Below are 20,883 nucleotides of genomic sequence, written 5' to 3' on the forward strand. Positions count from 1 at the left end.
TAGATTATTAAAATGATACCTGTTACTTCACAATTTACACAATACTACATGTGAATAGATGGAAACATGCTGTAACTCACATTTTTCAAATGGCAATAAATCAAGAATATCTTTCCATGTCAGTAAATGTAGAATTGGATCATGATTTATAACAAATGATATTTACCTATATGGATGTACTATAATTTATCTAAATAATCTTTTGTTATTTGGGTTACTTCTGGTTTTCACTCTTACAATGTTAAAAAGATACTGAATGGGAGTTTGGTTGCCTCAGAATGAAGGACATGACCCTAACTGAAAGCAGTTCGCATCAAATATCTCAGCATCTTAGAGAAAGTCCCCAAGAGACCCCCAGACACATACTTGTGGCATTTATAAGAAGCAGTAAAACTTATCCTGCTACCAACATCCTATCATGCACTTCCCTAGACTATATAAGTATTGGAGGACTCACTGGCATCATGAGCTTCTGTCCTGGTTAGATGTTTCTGAATCTAGTCAAAGTGGTAAAGCCAGAAGTGCATGTAAGAAGAGACACTGGCATCTCATTTTCTAGTCTGGCAACTTCTGACCTTAGTGATCCACCCCTCATCCCAGGTGAAGTAGGGGATAGGAAGGTTGGGGCAGACAAGCTGGAGCTGAAGGACCTGTAATCTCAGTTTGGCATGTCAAGGTTGGATGAGTTTTCTTAGGGTCGATAGGGCATCTTGAAAGGTGGTCAGGCTCGAGCTCTGTTATTGGTACCTGACACAAGAAAGCTGATCACTAGGATGCTGGCAGTAAGAGGCTGAGGAGTGGAGCTCTGGTGTTAGAGCTGAGGAAGGACTGAAAGACCCACACGAAGACCTTACACATGGTCCTCGAGAGAGAGAGAGACAGGGCATCTGGACACCTGCCATGCAGAGAGCATCAATGATTGTCGTTAAGCACAAAAACATTGGCCCTTCTTTTATCTTCATTTATCTTCTCTAATGCCTTCTCCTATCCCTAACAATTGGAACGGGCAAGAACTAGAAATTATAGGTTGGGGAAGAAGAGAAGAACACACTATGGCCTTTCCCATGGTCCAACCTGAGCCAGGAAGAAGGAAGTGTTCAGCTGGATAAAGAGCCTAAAGTTTCAATAAGACGAGACTTTCTGATATCTGATAATATTTCTGAGGAATGAGAAAGGGATATTCAATAGAATATACTGGCAATCATATTTGCACTCCACTGAATTCATATATTCAGTAAATCAGTTTTATAAATAGTACTGCATACAGACATCTTTGCACACTTGCCCAATAATTTCCTTAGGACCTAAACCCTGAAGAGGACTTACTGGCACAAAGAGCATGTTTTAACTTGTAATGCACGTTGCCAAACTGCACCCCAGAATGGTTGCACAAACTAATGCTCTTAGAGCTCTCTGTCTGTAAGAGGGTGCCAGCTTCCCTGTACCTTTAACCAGCCTAATTATCCACTGCCTTTGCCAATCTGACAGATAAAATACAGTACCTCATTGTTAACTTGATTTTCTTTTTTTTTTTAATATAAGGGGGTTGGATATCTTTTCATTAGATTAATAATGATTTGTGTTTCAAAGTAATTTAAAAAAATTCTTAATTCTGAAAGGGAACAAACTCTTGAACTAAATACATTTTTGAGAGTTAAAAAATTTTACCCTTAGTAAGAAGTAAACTTTACCATAATAACAAGCTTTCTCTTACACACAACTAGTAATGTTGTTTGGAGCATGGTTCTTAGAAGCTGAATTCAGAGACTCAATACTATTTAGGGAAGTTTACTTTTATGTAAAGCAAAAAATTAGCCTAATGATTGCTCCAGGCAGTTATATCTGACAGTGAGAGTAGTAGTAACAATAGTAATCCCAAATCAATAGCTGACACTATTTCAATACTCACTGTAGCCCAAGCACTGTGTTAAGAACTTATATTCATTATCTCATTTATTTTTCACATATACTAATATGGTAGATAATGTTCCTATCTGTACCATTTAATTTCCTTTTTTGCTTATATACTTATGTAACTTATATACTATAAGGTATATAAAATTTAATGAATTTCTTCATATGTATACATTTGTTGAAACAGAAGATGTATGGGAAATATAAGATACAAGATACTGATATCTAAGATATACAGATGTTTCCACCATCCTAGAAATCTCCCTTGAACTCCCAATCAGTTGGTGTTTGCACTCCCTCCAAAGGTAACCGCCATTCTCATTTCTATCGACTTAGATCAGTTTTGCCTATTTTTGAACTTCATAAGAGTGTAATCACACAATATGTATTCTTTTGTGTTTGGCTTCTTTCACTCAACATTATGTGTATCAGATTCTTCCATGTTGTACATAGAAGTTTGTTTTTTTCGAATTGCTGGAGAGTATTCTATTGTATGACTGTGCCACCATTTATTTATTTTAGTATTGATAAACATTTGGAGTATTTTTAGTTTTTGGTTATTCTTATATATGTTTTTGATAGACATAAATACTCATTTATGTCATATATATATATATATATATATATATATATATATATGGGAATAGAATTGCTGGGCCATTAGATGGAGAGATTTAATTTATCTGCCTATCTATCTATCTATCTATCTATCATCTATCTATCAAGTATCTATCTCTATCAATATATATCTAGCTTTCATAGATTCTGAAATGGTTTTCCCAAATGGCTGTACTGATTTATATTCCCACCAGCAACGCATGAGAATTCCAGTTGTTCTGCATCATCCCTAACACATGGTATCAGTATTGTGTATTGTCAGTCCTTTTGGTTGTAGCCATTCAGGTGGAGGTGTAGTGGTGTCTTATTGAATAGGTTTTCATTCATATTTCCCTACTGGCTAATGGAATTGAACACCTTTGCCTATTTTTATTGGTTGATTACATACCTTCTTTGGTGAAGTGCTTGGTCAAATCTTGTGCTCATTTCCCCCCCCCCCCCCCCCCCAACTTGAGAAAAGTGCTCGGGAAACCAAGGACACAACTTTAACAGAATTATTCTTTGTACTTTCTGAGGTCACCAAAGTATACTGCTTGTCACTTCTTTGTACAATTACATTTTCCTTTTTATACTTAATATTTCACTAGAAGGAACTAGCAACAGAGGCATGCAGTGAAAGGACTGCGGGTCATATGCTTTCCTATATTCACAAGCACTTTGTCCAACATCTCATTATTATTGCAAAAAACAAAGCAATGCCCACATTACTGCTTAACACTCATTAAACCAAGTTAGCTCACTTTGATAAGGAATTCTGAAATCGTTCTCCTCTGTTTTATCTTCCCATTTTCTGAATAATGAGAAATTGATGGGTGTCAGCCACAGTACGTACTTTCTTACTAGTTATGCAGTCTTGAGAGAGATGAGGCTAAAAAGCCGACAGGGCTGTGTATCAGACCAAAAAAACCCCAAAACCCCAAATAAAATAATATTGCAAATCTGTAGGTTTGTCGATTGGTGTAACTGTAGAAGTCTTCCTAACTCCTTGCTTCATTTGTCCTCTCCTTATGTACACGTTTGACACAGTAAAAGTGACGGAAGCCACCAACTGATGACAGATATTTTAAAGCTCAAAGTGGAGTGCATTAAGATAGTTAATGGATTCTGGAGGGGAGGGGTAGAAAAGGCAGCAGCACACAAACTACAAGATGAACAAGCCAGTTTGGTACCTTGGAGTTCTTTGCTAAACAAAATGTAATAAAAGATGGACAGATGCTAGCACATCACTCTATTGGTGGATGCACAAAGAAAGGGATATTCATTTGTAGTATAGCAGGACTGCACTAAAAGAGCACGAAGGAAAGACCAACCCTGCAGATAACAATCAGATACAGCAGTCACTCTACCTCCTTTTGTTTATTAGATGTTTTCCTGGAATGTATGTGCAAAAAGACCTTGAACTATTTGAATGCACTATTTAAAAGATTTTTTTTTGAAACAGTTCTTTTGGCAATGCAATAATCCCATACCCTTATTTTAAAATTCTATGATCTTACGGATTAGATTTGCTTAAATTAGAAACATCTATAGTGAAAAGTTATATACCTGAAGAACAGGTCAATAAATCAGACAAATGGGAAAAAAGTGATTCTATTAAAGGGAAGAAACACAGTCAGTCAGCTTCCCCATGGAAAATGTATCCTTCTTAAGTTCCCTACTGATATCACCAACCTCTTATTAGCAAATGTCTGGTCTCCTGTTTTGTAGAGAAATGAGGAAGCTGAATGAGTTTGTCCCTGATGTTACATTTTCTTCTGTCTGCACCTATTTTCTTTACATCTCTGAGGAAGAGGTATATACTTCCACCTGTCTCTCTATCTTTTACATTTCTTCTCTCTTTCCTATAGTTTTGGCTACTTTCTTTGTACTGGGTTCTTTCTTTCTGTTTACAAAATGCTGAAAACTCCATGTTCCAACAGTCATTCCCTGACTTGGTTCATTGCTGGAGTGTTCCACTATCTTCCCTCTGGTGCAGGACTTAAGTGGTCATGGGATGTGGTTCTTCCACTTCCTTTCTTCCTGTTTATCCTTACCTCCCTGCAAAACCCATGGTGTCTCTCCAGTCTTCCTGTGTATTGGGTACAAGTCCCTGAAATGCTTTTCCCCCTTGATGCCCACAAACACTGGCCTTGCCTGGTTCTCTAAGCTTACTCTAGGTCCCCTTCACCAGCTCCTGTACTTTTGCCTGCCCCTAAGTGTTGGCATGCCTCAAGACTGCACTCATGTCCTCTTTTGGGTGTTATATGATCTAATTCATTCCAATAACCTCTTCTAGCACATTCACATAGATTCCTAAATCCATAGGTGAAATCTCTACATTCCTCGCAGGTTCAAGATGTTTTGCCCCTAATAGTCTGTGGGGCATCTATTTTTAGATGTTTCATGCATATTTCAAATTCAACATGCCTGGTACTGAATGAATGATATGTTCCACATAAGGGCCCTTCCAAGCAGTCCCCATTTAAAAATTTTTTTTTTCAACGTTTATTTATTTTTGGGACAGAGAGAGACAGAGCATGAACAGGGAGGGGCAGAGAGAGAGGGAGACACAGAATCGGAAACAGGCTCCAGGCTCTGAGCCATCAGCCCAGAGCCCGACGCGGGGCTCGAACTCACGGACCGCGAGATCGTGACCTGGCTGAAGTCGGACGCTTAACCTACTGCGCCACCCAGGCGCCCCAAGCAGTCCCCATTTTAATCAATGACATTACTAGTTGTATGTCAGGCCTGTCAGCAATAACTCTTGAATTCTTCCTTCTTTTAGCTTCTATGTGTAATAAATGGCCTAAGTTTATTGATATTATCTTCTAAATATTTCTTCTATCAGCCTTATCCAGAAGACATTGACTCAACATCTACTGTGTGCCACTGCTTCATTTTAGACCCTCAATATTCACTGTGGATTACTATAAAATTTCTTTCCAGATCATACTACCTCTAGTCCCCAAGCCCATCTCCTCTCTTTTCCCCTTCCGTATGTTCTCATAATCCTCTTCATATAATTATATGTTGACCTTGCATTAACTGTCATTTCTTCACAATTAAAATTATTACCAGGATAGAGAGATTCTTGAGTCCTACAACAATGCCCTAATTCATCTGTGTGCCCAGTGTACAGAAAGCCATTGGTGGGCAATAATATGATGAAATAAGGAATGTTAAATTCATGCAGTGCCTTTTAGCTTCACAAATAAAAATAGTAGAAATTCACTGTTAATGGCCAAATCATAACCAGTGAAATAAACATAGATAGAACAGATATTTCCACTACTGATTATATAAAATACTTGTATCATTGTTGCTGAAGATATATATATGCAATCAATATTTAATGTCATTTGAGGTTGAAACAATTCTCTTAAGAATACATCCTTGAGATGTACTAGGACAGAGTCATAACAACAAGTACATGTGTCAGGTCAAATTTTTTGATTTGATAAAATGAACAAATCTATAGATTTTATTATCTCCTTTATTAGGAATCCTACATAAACCTGCATATAAATAATAAGCATGAAGCACACGTGAAAACAAATTATCATCAAAGTATAGCCCATCCTCTTTGCAACTAAACTGATACCCTGTCACCATGGCAAGGTTTCAGTCATAGCAACACTATGGTTCTTATGTTGGGAGACTCATGAGATGATTGTAGCTCAACAACCCACTTTGGCAATGTGGTAAGCAGTCATTAACCAATAACATCACAGTATATTCATTTGAGTTATCGACAATTACATGATTGATATATTTATGCAATAATATTCGTTCAGAAATTTCAAGTACTATGACTTAAGCCATTATCTAATTTTCCCCACCCTTTTAGATAATAGATATCCATTACTGAAGATGTCATTTTGCAGACTTTGTGTCTTACTGAAGATACCATTCATGGCCAACCCAGATCCCCAAGGCACATAACGTTTATGACAGGTGGCCGGAGATTGACCCAGTACTTTTGGAGTCCTCTAGTCACCTATTTAGCTCCTTCCAACTAGACTGCTCATTTAGATTTGATCTGATTCCAGGTGTCCTCAAGCATTGCCCACCATAGAACAGTATAGGCTGGTTTATGTCACAACACCTACTAGGCTAGCTGACTTGCTTTATTAGTCACAGGACTTCTTGTTGGAAAATGTCTCATCTCAATCCCTCACTTGAGGGTGAGCTGCTCAACCACCTTTGGAAACAGAAAGAGTTCTTTATATGGCTTATGCCATTTTGCAGATGTGGAAAACAATATAGAGTACTTATATGACAAGCTCAGAGACACAAAAAACCAAGAATAGACATGGAAGTTAAAGCTAGTTTTTAAAATTCTCAGAGCACTCAAATATTATACATTGGGTCAAGCTGATCCTGATGGAGCCTTTTACATCTAATGCTACATTACCATGCCTCCAGCTAAATCCCTGAAACACTGCCTCTTCAAGCACAGTTGATCACTGTGAAGCTTGCTAATTCCTAATTAACTATGTTTACGTGTGATTTTCAAATCTTGGCCTTTAGACTAATCCTGGAAGCAGGGAAAATTGTCTATGAATTAAAGTGACTCTTCACAGAATCATTATCTGTATGTCCTTACATTAAAAACAACAACAACAACAACAACAAAAAGCTTATTTATTTTAAGTAACTTAGGATCCATGAAAGTTAGGTGGCCAATTTTGTAAGTCCAAAATAGGTCCTGGGCTGTAATTTTCTGCCAGACTACAATCCTGAGTTAGGATATCCTGGTCTTCCCATTTGAAAGCCCATGTCAATTTGGTTCTGGTCATTGGGCTACACCACGCAGTGAGTCTGTGGCCCAATGAACTGATAGTCATTGCCCAGCTCTGCACGACAATTGCCCTGTTGTCCTTCATGCCACTTGGCTGGGGAGCAGAAGCTACCAGTCTCACATTCAGATAAAACAGTGGCCCCTCCAAATATCTCCTTGTTAAAGGCTGGCAGCCTACACTCTGTATCAATGAGCTGGCACTGATATTAGTGAACATGTCACTCTCCTAAGGGAGCACAAAAGAGGGCTGGTTTGCTGGAGTTTGAATCTAATGAACAGCTTTCTCCTATTTTGTGTAGTTTTCTAGGCATTTGACTTGTACAATAGAGAAATCATATTTCAAATTTTCCACGTTGAAAAATTGCCCCTTTTCCGATTTGTCACTGAGAGATGTGAAACAGTTATTTCTGAGGCAGCTTTATTATGGAAAACAGAATAAGTAACTCCTGTCACTCAAATCAAGTCCCCAGGGAGTAGGTCCAATAATGATTTAAAAGCCAGGAATAAGATTAAAAACTAATTTTCTAGGTGGAATGAGGAGCAGGTTCTTTTTCTTCTAAATGAATCGCCCTTTACAGAGGAAACATCGATTCACAAGGTATAAGGAAAAACATTTGAATTCTGCTCCTCCCACGTCTTTCCTTCTAGATGCAGAGATTAGGTGTTAGCTTTGAAACTCTAGGTAGAGTGGGGTGCACACTGACAATGGAAAGGTCAGCTTGAGAAGAACTGAGGAAACTGAGTCTTTCTTCATCTAAAAAATTGTATCTTTATTTAATAGAGAAAATACAAAAAAAAAAAAATTACTTTCTTCAAACAAGCTCATCGCCTTAGGCTGCTCCATGGAGATAGGTACGGGCTGTCACTGTTCACAGACCTACCTGGGTACTGCCTGTCCTAAGGAAACTGCAGACATTCAGGAGCTGGACTTCTCAGGTGTAAAAAAGCTACCAATCCTCTTAAAAAACATAGTGCTAAAAGCCAATCATACTTTCACATTTTGAGTCTAGCATTTGTGCCTAAATTCAATCTGCTTTATTATGAAATTGTCAAAGGTAGCTTTATATTTAAGGTCTATGGGTCGCAGGAGAAAGTCTGTTGACCACAGAAAGTCTGCTCTAAAAAGTGATGTTAATTCCAGAGGCCTGAGTGCCCAAAGGGGCTTGTCTAGAGTTTCTCATCATCTAGATCCCTTGGGAATACTGTGACATGGGGACTTATGGCTAAAAGTTTCTTTCCCATCTGACCTGTGCCCTGAGATATATAAACTCATCAAATCATTGGAAGTTATTGTGCAAATAACACAGTATGTAGAAATAGAGGATAAAAAAAACCATAAGCCTCTCACACTAAATAGGAGGATTTTTTTAAATAATTTTTTTAATGTGTATTCATTTTTGAGAGAGAGAGGGACACAGAATGTGAAGAGGGGAGGGGCAGAGAGGGAGGGAGACACAGAACCTGAAGCAGGCTCCAGACTCTGAGCTGTCAGCACAGAGCCCGACACGGGGCTCAAATCCATGAACCATGAGATCATGACCTGAGCCGAAGTTGGACACCTAACCAACTAAGCCACCCAGTCTCCCCTAAATAGGAGTTTTTAACCTAGGGAGTCTACAGACATCCAAGGGGCCCATGAATTCACAGAATCCATGAACTTGAGTGGCAAGAGAATGTACCTTTATTTTCATTTATCTCTGATAAAAATTTAGCGTTTTCTTCAATTATAAATGAAGGCAAAAAACTATAGCAGTCTTAGCAGTACCTGTGACTATGCCCACCAATAGGAATAAGATCTTGTCATCAGATATTACAGTTGTCATAAAAAGCTTGAAACACTGTGCCTCATCATTACTTCAAAATTATGGTAGATATTACACCTGTTGCTAGATCTTATTGAACACATTATTGCTATGTTACTATATCATAACAAACATTTGACAACTGTATTTATTGTAGTTGGTTTCCTTTGTAAAAGTACAAGTTAATTTTATGGACTTAAAAACATTATTCTGAAAGGCACCTGGCTGGCTCAGTTGGGTGGAGCAAGAGACTCTGATCTCAGGGTCACAAGTTCAAACCCCACGTTGGTCACAGAGATTACTTAAAAAAAAAAAAATGAAAACAAATATGAACATCATTCTGAGACTAGGCTACTAGTCGGCCGCAGGTATCCATGGTACCAAAAGAGATTAAGAACTTTTGTGTTTATGCCCATTACTTCATTCTGCCTTCTTTCTGTTTCTAGCTATCGTTTCAATCACTTTTTTTTTTTTTAAACCAATATCCTAAATTCCCTTCTCTGTCCCCAAGTGTCCTTTCATTGGTTCAATTATTTTTTTTTAATTTTTTTTTTTAACGTTTATTTATTTTGGGGACAGAGAGAGACAGAGCATGAATGGGGGAGGGGCAGAGAGAGAGGGAGACACAGAATTGGAAGCAGGCTCCAGGCTCCGAGCCATCAGCCCAGAGCCTGACGCGGGGCTCGAACTCACGGTCCGTGAGATCGTGACCTGAGCTGAAGTCGGACGCCCAACCGACTGAGCCACCCAGGCGCCCCAACATTGGTTCAATTATTTAAACCAGATAGGCTTTCACAGCTAAAGTCCTGTGGAGAACCGGTCCCTCTGATGAGAATCCTCTTCTCTTCCATCCCCAGATCTGGGCCCCTGTTTGCAGGGCCGACGTCTTTCTCACCAGGCAGAGAGAGCTTAAATCCCCTGCCGAGGTGTTCCTTTCCTTCCCAGACAAGATCAACATCTCTCTCTTTTCATTAAGCTTGTCATCACTTGTTCAGTATTCACCTTTCCAGACAATATGCTGTCATGATGGCAAGGCCCAAGTCTGCCTAATCCACCATCATATACCCAGTGCCTAGTACGACACAGAGCATGCAGTGGGGGCTTAATAACACATACATAGATAGGCCATTTTGTAACTTTTGATTTAATATATTTTTTTACTTTTTGATTTAGTGTATTATATGCATTTTTATGTTGCTTTTACTTACTGTAAAGCTGCATATTTTATCGGGTATAAGGACTTTACTGAAATAACTTTCCTCTACTGATCATTTTGCTTCCACCTGTCATAAATACAAATAATGCTACAGGAGGCATTTTCATATGTAACATTTTATTTTTCTTGGTTTGTATTTAGAATTATTTCCTTGGCATAAATTGTAGGAAGAGAAATTAACGGTAAAATGAATGGAATAAATGTTTTCATGGTTTTTGACTTAGTCTATGATGCTGCTTTCCAAAAGAGTTTTCTCAATTTGGGGTGCTGGGTGACTCAGTTGGTTGAACATCCGACTCTTGGTTATGGCTCAGGTCATGATCTCAAGGTTCGTGGGTTTGAGCCCTGCGATTGGGCTCTGCAGCTGACAACATAGAGCCTGCCTCAGATTTCTCTCCCTCTCCCTCTGTCCCTTACCTGCTCGCACTATCTCTGTCTCTCTCAAAATAAATACAGGTAAAAATATTTAAAAAAGAGTTTTCTCAATTTAAAATGCCATAAGTAACATAAACAGAACATCTACTAATGAATTTTCAAAATACTTAAAAAACTTTACTAGTTATTAATTATTATTCTTATGGATTAATCAAAAGACTGGATAAAATTTTTGTTGAAAAGAATAAAATAAATAACTTTTCCTTAACTCAAAATGTGGCACCGTAATTTCCCATTAAGTAAAAATATTTTATTTATTAATGGAGAAGAACAAAGATATTGTCCTAGGAAAGGCAAATTGTTTGAACTTAAATATGACCATTTTGCTAATCAAATGAGTAAAAATTATCATAAAATTCTGACAGAAGTTTAAATATTTGAAAGCAAAGAATAAAATAATCTCTATTATGACAAGAAATTCTAGTATTTATGTCATTTCATATTTGAAAGAAAACAAAGCACATATTTTGTAGAGGCTAACTAGTTGATAGCATACAGAAATTATTAAAAAATTGCACACTAAGAAAATGTTTTGCAAGAAGCCAGAAACAAAATGTATGAGCTGACAAGTTTCTCATTTACTGACATAAATGCCAGAAGGGACTTGTTAGGCAGGAGCGTGTTTCTTATGCTGATTACACCACCCCTTTCCTCCTCAGTAGCCAATCCTGTCTCCAGACAGGGCTGCTTCTCCACAGGGAACACCCAGGTTTCTCTCTCAACAAATGGAGGTATGTTGGGTTGTCCTTTCTTGTAGCACTGTAACTGTGCATAGAGCAGTTTGTTGACCTAGGAGGTGGGGCATGCATCTTATTGAAGATGAAGAAAAAAGAGCTAACCAGGGTCTTCTTGCCTTGTCCATAGTCTACGGAAGGTGTTACAGCTTCCCCATTAAATTCTTTTTAATGGTATTAATTTAATATATGCTAACTCTGTGACTGCCATGTGCAGGACAAAGTACCCGGAGCCACAGTGGCCATGATGGATGAGCTACATTAACCTGTGGGAGAAGGAGTAGAAAGACATTTTCTCCATTTATAAAAATGTGAGGAAGACCAAGAAGGACCTTCCCTATATATTTACATATCCCACTGGGAGAGTCAGGCTCATCAAGCCTTGATATCTGGAAGGAAAACACAAGTGTTAATAATTGCCATGGGATAATAAAATAAGCACATAAAGAGAAATGTAAGTTCAGGTCACTGTTGCATGGCAGCATGGCATGAAATGATCATAGAATCAAAAGGACAGGGCTGGGAAAGTTCTTTGAACAATGGTTGCTTTTTATGGCTAGCATTTATTGAGTGTCTGTTACATGATAGGCACTGAAGCAGGCATTATTAGTTCATTAATCCCCAAAACTCTGGGAGGTAGGTATGAGCCCTCCCATATTATAGGTGGGGAAACAGGTCAGAGAACATGATTTGGTTAAGGTTAGCTGGTCAGTGAGAAGTGGAGCTAATCTGTGTGAGTTCAAGCTCACATGCAAGGTATGTAAATGGCATGCAAAAATCATACTGTGGTTAATATGTCCTTATTCAAAGCCACTCAAAACTTGATTTTTCAAAAATAAAACCAGCTGTAAAACAGGGTGGGGATAGAAATAACACCCTTTTCTGAAGTGTCAGATTTCTAGAAGTATCACTTAGTGGAAAAAAATCTCAAATAGCCTTCAGAAAGCACAGGCAGTTATAGTTCATGGACCTTTATTCAAAGGTGGCATATCATGGTAGTGAATTTGAGAGGCTGCCTGGGTGGGAATCTGGCTTGAAGCTATTTTCTCTCTGGATGACTCTGAGCCATCATTTCCCCTTGCTATGTCTCACTTTCTAGTATCCATCAGAGGACGTTATTATTAAATAAGATAGTATACATAAAACATTTAGCATGTAAATATCAGACACACAATAATCATTGAGTTACACATTAATTATTAGTAGTACTGCTGTTAAAATTATTTTTGCAGGTAAGTCTAATAAGATTGGATCTGGCTCTCTAGAATCAACTATATTAGGTACAGCATAATGGCAGATGATGATAGCTGACCACTACAAGGGCCACCTGTCACCTCTCACTGATGGCAGCAGGAAGGGGCCACTCCACAAGAGGTTAAAAAAAACAACAACTCAAAACTAGGATTATCAACAATGGGCATTTTTATTATGCTTTACATTTTGCAATGCTCTTTCAAAGTCACTTTATTTGATCCACAAAACTGTGATGCAGGGAGCACACTATTCCTAGTTTACAGATGAGAAAACAGGCTCGGAGAATTGAATGCCTTTTCTGGAGTCATGGCTAGTTAAAACAGCAGAGAGTACCACGGTCCACAGATGTGCTGTCCAATTCAGTAGTCATGTGTAGTACTTAAAATTAAATAAAATTAAATACTCAGCTTCTCAGTAGCACAAGCCACATTTCAAGCCCTGAATAGCTATATGTAGCTCATGGCACTCGTATTGGACAACACAGATTACAGACCATTTTTACCACCACAGCATATTTTATTCTGATAGGGCTGGCCTATAAAAATGAGAACACCAAGCTATTAATGTGTGATGCCATGCCAGTTTCCACAACAGTAAACCTGATTCTCACAGAAAGAAGTCAGGGAAGTGGAAAATACTTTATAAATGTTTCTATGCAAAACACTTTAAGCTTTATACTATAAAGCTAAATTAGTGTGGTACCATCAGAACTGGGCCTAGAATCCCCCAAAGCGTCTAGTACCAGTGCCCTGAACAAAGAATCTACAAATATTTATTGAGTGATTCTATTTGATCATCCGTCCAATCTCAAAAAAATATTTCACTATAAGAGAATTTTTCCTGAAGTAAATAAGTGGAATGTAATAAAATGTATGCAATAACCTTCATTAAAATCTTAGGGGCATTTATGGTGGTGCATTTATAAAATTATTCAATGTACACACAAAATCCTCTTATGTTCCAGTATCTTGTCAATGCAGAAGGGTTGTAAATAAGTGTAATCAAAAGAGATGAATACTGGTTAAAATAAATATGTCTAAAGATGAGAAAAGTTTTTGATAGTGATATAAGCCTTAACAAGGAGATATCTGAGGTTTTGCTTCTTGGAATTGTTTATAACATGTCCCAAGTAAATTATAAGTTAATAGAGCTTCAGTAAATCATAAGTGAGTCTCAACTTTTGCTTCACTTTCTTAGAGCAATGTTAGGAAATAGTTTTCAGAAGTCGAGAAACTAACAATAAATGCTCAGTATGATTTGGAAGCAATATAAAATGCTCAAAAGTTTCAGAAGTTAGTTTCTAGAGTATGACAACACTTAACTCTCTAAGAATCTGCAGCCTTGCCTGGCAGGATGCTGTTGTCAAATTCAAGGTGCATGGGCAAAGATGGAGGCAGTTTCATTTTTTAAATTGACTTTGAAAGTCTTAATGATATATGTACATTTCATGAAAATATGAGCCTTAGTATAATGGTCTGTTCTCTTTAGACAGATGGGACTCAATTTATGTTCTACATGATTGTACCCCAGAATTTCAGACTTAAGATGTTTGTCATAAATATAGTTAATCTATTATTTTATGAGGGATACTAAATCTCGGCCTCCTGGATTCGGATAGATGTATGCCAAATTTATGATGGCACCTGTCTATAAATGACAGATGTTGTCAAAGCTGAAAACTATCATTTTCTTCTACTAAACAGCACAAGGTCCTGTTGCTAGAGACAGAAAGGGGGGAGGAGGCAGTTACAAAGACCTTGCTGGCTAATCGATGGAGTCCTGTGACCGTCAGAGGAAATGAGAAGTTGTCATTTGGAAAACTTGGCCCCATTTGTAACAACACATAAAAACTATGAAACACACAGGGGAACCCATAAAAATGACGAGGCGAGGGTCTCTCCGTTTGTATCCTCAGCAGAAAGACTCTTCGACGAAACTGAAAATACACTTTTGTAAAGCAATAGGGTAACCATAAAAAGCTAAACTACAGACTTTGCAGGTAAGTTGATAACTACTTTGGGTTCATACTTGAGGAATTGCCCCAATGCAAAAGCACAATATGCTGAAGACTAAAATGAGCTGTTCTGAGGTATTCTGTCCTCTTTCCTTCCTTCTTTTGTCTTTTCTGACACTGTCATCTCACAGTTCCCATGGTAGGGTCATGGGTATAGGATAAACAAAACCATCTCCCTATTCCTAGTGGGAATATTTTAGATGGAATGATTCAGAATGCCACTGAAAATGTGGACGGTGTTCAGGACAACCCAGCTGGACCCTTTGGGGGGCAGTTCAAGGTTTCTGCCATATTGGAGATGCCTTACCCAGTGTCCACCTCTATTTCAGTGAGTATATTTGGCTCCAGACACATAAAATCTATAATTGTCAAACTGGAGCTTTGAGAACATTTGGCAGTTACCCAAAATGAGTGTTTTCATTCAAACTTTCCCTGGAAAAGATCTGTAACCTCTAAAGCTGTGTCCTATTACAGTTAAATGCTACAGACAACATACTGCAGAGGAACTAAGGATTATTAAAAAAACAAAGCCTTAATGGCTCTTTCAATGCCATATATTTTACTGAAAAATATCAATAGTCAGCAAGTAATTTAAAAATAATATATAAAGGTAGTCAGGGGGACGAGTTAAATAGGTGTTGGGTACTAAGGAGGGCATTTTTTTAAATATGAAATTGTCAAATTGGTTTCCATACAACATCCAGTGCTCATCCCAAAAGGTGACCTCCTCAATACCCATCACCCACCTTCCCCTCCCTCCCACCCCCCATCAACCCTAAGGAGGGCACTTTTGATGAGACCTGGGCATTGTGTGTGGGTGATGAATCACTAGATTCTACACGTGAAACTAATACTGCACTGCATGTTAAGTAGTTGGAATTTAAATAAAACTTGGGAAAAAAATTAACGGATGGTCCTACTCACTAATTCTTAAAAAAGTGGTTTAGTGGTTTCTGACTTGGCTCATTGGGATACTTGTATTTATTCCTAAGTAGGAGAAGTTTAGAAGTAATGGGAATAATGGTATATGCGTCGAACAGGAAGCCCTGACTTCCTGTTCTGACTCTATTAGGATATGAGTGTTGCAACCTCACACAAACTATTTCATGTTTCCTAGATCCATGGTCCTCATCATTACTATATTTTGGAGAGCAGCTTGAAGGTGGTAACTATGTATTATTTTCCTTTGTAGCCCTAATATCTAACACATTTAAAAAAACACAGTAGGGGCGCCTGGGTGGCGCAGTCGGTTAAGCGTCCGACTTCAGCCAGGTCACGATCTCGCGGTCCGTGAGTTAGAGTCCCGCGTTGGGCTCTGGGCTGATGGCTCAGAGCCTGGAGCCTGTTTCCGATTCTGTGTCTCCCTCTCTCTCTGCCCCTCCCCCGTTCATGCTCTGTCTCTACCTGTCCCAAAAAAAAATAAATAAACGTTGAAAAAAAAAAAAAAAACACAGTAAGTTGGAAGCTCTTTGAGGGCAAGAAAATATCTTTCTGTTCATTGTTGCACCCTAGTATCTGGCCAGATATACATATATGCAATATTACTTAGTATAGATAGTAAATATATGCAATATTATATGCATATATATATGCAATATTATTTAGTATAGATAGTAAATATTTCTTGAATAAATAAATGGACATGAAGTTTGTTGCATGAATGAATAAAAGATGGATACCAATTTCTGCCCTAACAGTCACAGGGCTACTGAGAGGGTCATACAAAAATGTATGTTACTGGATTTTGTAAACTGAATGAATTTAAGGTGTTCCTATTGTTATATTTCAACCAGAACATGCTGGTTTCATTATCTTTGCTCTTAATTGCATTTATAAATATATCTATAGCATTTTGAATCATTCCATCTGCTTTCATCTGTTCAGACAGCAACTGATTAAAGGCTGTTTAGCTCTAAATAGCTTTATATACTTTGAACTAGAAACGGATTTTCCCCACTTCATATCTAATTAATTTAAAAAATCTAGTGCTAAAGACTAGACATATGGACCATTAGGGTTGACTATCACAATATTTTATCATTAGGTTGATTATAAAAATATTTTATTATTTTCAAGAAATAGGGTTTTTTGAAGGCTCTGGTTTTCTTTGAACCTGTTACGAGGGGTTAAATGCTGTCACAAAGAGCATTCAGTTTGATGTATAGGGCATATTAGCACAGGGAAGTGTACTCTCATATGGCATTATGACACTTGAACTCCAGGGAGATATTTGGGTCGAGTGTCTGGCTAATACGTCCCAGTCATCTTCCTGAAGTTGCTTAATGCTTGCTGTGTTTTGACCCTAATTCTCCTAAAGCACATTTCTCCTCCCTCCTACCATGTTTTGAACTCCCATTGATGCATCGTTAAAAGTTGGGATAGATCCTGGGAGACCAGGAAGCCATTTCTTTGGATTTTACATTTAACTCTACCTCAACTTCTAACATGTGAATGGGACAACTATTTTTAACTGCCTTTAATGAAACATATTTAATTTTTTCAATCATGTGGTCAGAGCTTCTTACAGTAAGTGAAATACACGCTCTTATAACTTAAGCTCATTTTGTTTACTGACCTGAGAGAAAAAAAAGAAAGCTTGCCATGATACCCTGAAATTTTTATATCTGATAGCTCCATTAAAATAAATCTACTTGTATTGCACAGACCCAGCTACAATATGAGCCACATTATATCTCCAAATGTATCATAAAATAAACAAACAAAAAAAAAGGTTGTCCCAAGTGCCAAAATAGCAAGTAATAAAGCTTTTCTAACTCTTGGAAGATCGTTAGGCTGCTTCTTAGAATAAATAATCTGTGCTCTTAAGGAACAAACAGAGGTTATCTGTTGGTCCAATGCTCCCTGTTAGGTACTCTGAAATAATACTTTTCCTTGACTGATGTTTGGTGAATCCCAGGATGCTCCACTCCCAGGAGTTCCTTTCCTTGATATCTATTTCCTCTCCCTCAAGATTTGTGCCAATTGAACATGATTTGTCCTCTATTGCTAAGTTACTGATGCTAAAATATGAGAATGGAAATGGAATTAGCTAGTCACGTGGATGCTGTGAACATCTGGATATTTGAAATCTGGTGGCTGAGACATCAAGTAACCAACAGGTTCACTTTTGATTTAAATATCTAAGAACTTTCTCTGTAGCTACTGCACATGTCTGCTTGATAGGAACTCCTCATTCAGAAATGAAAGACCAATGCTAGGGAACTTCGGTCTCATAAGAATTGGCAGTCAACCATGACTTTGCACTGTGACTGTTACTCTAAGTTTTGGTTGATTTCTTAGAGACAAATAAAACATTGTCTCAAATAAAACATTTTGGTCAGTTAAGTGTCATAGTCGCTATTCCTCTGCCCTTTCCCTTCCTCTTCCTCTCTACATTCCACGTAGACCATTTATGAAGGACTGGATTTCAAGTCTTCTGTTCTTCTAAAACAGAGTTTTAAATGGAATCAAAACCAGTTTCTGAAAAATCTAGGACTCTGACAAAGCTGTGGGAGCTTTTTAAGGATTCAGAAATAGGTAGTTAGCAATAGATTACACATTACATTGTTTAGACCAGATTTCTCAGCTGGGCAAAGTTTCTAATTTTCTAACTTGAAAGTTCTACTAAATGCATGTGGGAATTCTTGCTTAGACACTGATATTCAGTTGAAGGTGACAGAAGAACATATATCTATTTAGCAAATACAACCTACTTTATTTTTTAGTTTTATTTTTTTTTAATGTTTATTTATTTTTGAGACAGAGAGAGACAGAGCATGAATGGGGGAGGGTCAGAGAGAGGGAGACACAGAATCTGAAACAGGCTCCAGGCTCTGAGCTGTCAGCACCGAGCCTGACGCGGGGCTCGAACTCACAGACCGCGAGATCATGACCTGAGCCGAAGTCGGCCACTTAACCGACTGAGCCACCCAGGTGCCCCACAACCCACTTTATTTTTAAGTAGTGCCACCTTTCAACAACTTTGGTATTGCTTTTGTGGATATGACAGAACAAATAAAATAAGTTCATTAGTGTTAATATTTGTAGAAAACATAGGGAAAGGAAGAAGTAATCTGAATAAGCTGACCAATGAATTACCAAATAATTTACACATATCTTGAGTACGGAAACATGGAAAATGAGGTAACTCCAAAATGTCACTGGTTACCATTACTTCTAGTCCAAGTCTGGACAATGACACAGTGAGTGAGGCCAATGCTGTTAGACCACAAGAACTTTGCAGTGGATAGAGAAGTGGCGGAGGAAGCAGAGGATGCAGGGTCAGAGACCACCACATAGCTACCGAGGAAGAGATTCTGTGGCTCTCTCCCTACTCTCACCCCCTACGGTTCTTCTAGACCTCAGTTCTCTTTCCTACTTGATCCTAGTGTGTACTTAACGCTCACGAGGCAAACACAAGTGCTTAGAAAGTCTCTTTCACTAAGCTGCCACTAGTATTCGACAGTAGGAATAAGTCCCTTGAATTGTTTAAATTTTCACATGTGTTCATTGGGTACCTTGTAGGTATAAGGTACTCAGGCCCCCGAGTAGGTATTGTGACCCAGGCCCCTGTATTTGGATTTTCTATTTCCACATTGCTTTTTCCTTGGCTGTGTATCTTAGTCTTTGACTTTTTTTTTTTCGTGCTTCCTTTCCTCTTCTTCCACGTCTTTCCTTCTCTTTTTAATTGTCTTCTCTACTTTTGTTGATCCTTCTCTATTTTTAACATTTTCTTTCCACTCAATACTTTTGCTACTATCCCTAGACAAACCCAATTCCCAAGTAATAATATAACTAAGGGGAGCACTGAGCATACACAACAGCAATACTGGGACATTCACAACACCTACCAACTGTGCTATTAGCTTGCAACACAAAATAAGCTGAAAGAATGGGCTCACGTTGTTTTATCATTTTGTGTATAAGTTCTGCTTTGCTTCAAGAGCATAATTCAGGTAATAAAACCTTTGGCAGGGTATGTTTCATAGAGGCAACAATATCTTGTAGAAAATGAAACGAGGCAGGAAGTCAGGAGATGATGGATCCTGTTCTTCCAAACACTGGGTAACCTCCAGTAATAACTGCTGCAATATGGACTTTGCCTTAGTTTGCTATTTCGTAAACTGTGGATAATGCTTTATCCTAGTATCTGATAGACCTGGGTGAAAGATTAATTACATAACATACATAAAAAGACTTTATTCTTTAGAAGGGAACAGGTGTGATGTAATAATCTAGTATTATCTGTTCATCAGATAACATGATTTAGTGATTCCATCACACAAAGAACAAAAAGGTTTTCTTATCAAATTTGGGTTAACTCAACCCTAGGCTGTAGAGCTCTTAGAACCAGCATTCCTGGGACCTGATCAATAATTGTCTTTTCCTAAATAGTCTTTTTGCCTGACCAGGCTATCTGAAAGTTCCTCTTATAGTAGTGGATTTGCTCTTCTCCAAAGGCCCTGAGCAGCCACAGGAAAGCATTGTTAAGTCTTCCCCTCAGATTTTACAAGGATATGAAGAGCAGAAGAGATTCAGAAGAGAAGTGTGTTTGTGTATGTGTTTGTGTGTGTGCATGCATGTGCATGTGCGCTTCCAACAACAGAGAGGTCCCTGAAGACAGAGTCAAACATAAGGGAAAGGGATATAATCTGTTAGTCTCCTTTCATAGACACTGTTCCTCAGTTAGTGAAACGAGATTACTTATCCATCTTGCTCCCTGAAGGGCAGTTATGTGTGAAAGTCTTTTAAACATCCAATTTCATGATATACATGCTAGAAGAGTGATTTTTTTCTCTTCTTTCTGAGTCATTCAGTTTGAATCTACTCAGAAAAACTGCTGATTCATTGGACTATGAAATACAGACTCTTATTTTTTTAACTTTTTTTTCTTTTTACTTTTTTTAATGTTTATTTACTTTTGAGAGAAAGAGAGAGAGAGCACAAGCGGGGTAGGGGCAGAGAGAGAGGGAGACACAGAATCCAAAGCAAGCTCCAGGCTCTGAGCTGTCAACACAGAGCCTGATGTGGGGATCAAACTCATGAACCACAAAATCATGACCTGAGCCGAAGTCAGACGCTTAACTGATTGAGCCACCCAGGCACCCCTGAAATGC

General features: G+C 38.2%; 1 protein-coding gene across 9 annotated transcripts in view; it reads right to left on the minus strand.

The window, feature by feature from the left end:
- Positions 1 to 20,883, minus strand: part of ZNF385B (zinc finger protein 385B) — a 407,917-nt gene that overhangs the window by 10,409 nt on the left and 376,625 nt on the right. The gene's annotated exons all lie outside the window — the stretch shown is intronic.

Source organism: Leopardus geoffroyi, chromosome C1 (genome assembly GCF_018350155.1).
Source record: "Leopardus geoffroyi isolate Oge1 chromosome C1, O.geoffroyi_Oge1_pat1.0, whole genome shotgun sequence".
Classification (NCBI taxonomy): domain Eukaryota; kingdom Metazoa; phylum Chordata; class Mammalia; order Carnivora; family Felidae; genus Leopardus; species Leopardus geoffroyi.